Source organism: Amphimedon queenslandica, unplaced genomic scaffold, assembly GCF_000090795.2.
Source record: "Amphimedon queenslandica unplaced genomic scaffold, v1.1 AMPQUscaffold_13515, whole genome shotgun sequence".
NCBI classification, from domain to species: Eukaryota; Metazoa; Porifera; class Demospongiae; order Haplosclerida; family Niphatidae; genus Amphimedon; species Amphimedon queenslandica.
The window spans coordinates 261,763-263,139 of NW_003546249.1; positions in this window are offsets into that span (position 1 = coordinate 261,763).

Sequence of the window (1,377 nt, forward strand, 5' to 3'; positions counted from 1 at the left end):
ACAAGGGTCCATTTCAAGTTGTCTCTAGAACTAAAAGCACTTTGCAATTGATATTAATGGTCATCAAGAGATTGTCTCTGTTGATCGTCTCAAACCTGCATTCATCTTCAATCATTCGTGTCATCGTGATACCTCTCCTACTAATACCCATTCTCCACCACCACCTACAGTCACTTGTTCAGGACGTCGAGTACACTTTCCTGATCGTCTCTCATATTAACTTATCGTTCATTACTCATTCACTGGTGGGGGAGTAATGTAGCAATTATAATCAATAACTGTATTGGTACATGTAATTAACATATTCACGCATTCACACAATTACTTATTCTAGACTTTAATTTATCTCTATTCAATTCCATATCTACTCACATCTTCACTATCTTTTCATACAATTATGGTTTATGTCTATATGCATCACATGATCACATATTATAAAAAGACTTCACACATATCACTCTTCTCTCTTATCAATTTTGGTTCTCACTCTATCTCTCTCCTTGATTTTACTATTTATGATACTCTTTATACTCAGGTAGTTATTAGTTAAACTACACATTCATTTATGTATATTGACTGATAACAGAACCTGTTGCAATTTTACTATCAAGATTTCTAATGGTATAAGACAAAAGGCCTTCAAAATCTTGATCGTTTCCTTTTTCAAGCATTTTACAAGTAGTATTGCCTACTACTTGTATAACATTTTTAGACGATTTGTCAATTGAATCATCGTCTACATTTCTATAAACCCAATTTATGTCTTTTAATTTTCTTAGTGCTTTTATTTTATTACCATCTACTAGGCTACGCCAGACAATATTTGATTTAGTACGCTGTCCTTTAATAATAATACAAAGTTCTGGATAAGGCATATGATTAGAATCTATAACAACCTCATTTAAAGTTTCCATTGTTTTTTCTAATGGAAAAGGTAAATAAAACATTGTACCTTCAAGTGCCTTCGAAGAATTATTGGCAGGCACATTCAATGTGTGTGTGCCTACTCTAACAATTATTTGAAAACATTTGGCCCGCCGTATTAACTGGCAACTTAAAGAATCCAAATTTTCAAATTCTTTGGATAGTGGCTCACACTTTAACCGATTGAGCACACAAAATGCTGGAACTTCATCTTTCCTAATAGTAGGTTTACAATGATTACAAATATACATAACTTTATTTAATGCTGTAGGATCATTCTTTCTAATGTAATCTAATAGGATATTCCAAACATCGCTATCTAAATTTTTATCTTCAGTGACCATCTTAGAAGCCTCTCACAGCTACAACAGGCAATAACAGCCTGATCAGACAAAGCTTTATTAAATTCATCAGTAGCATCTGAATACTGAAAATAAAGTGCAGTATCTAAGT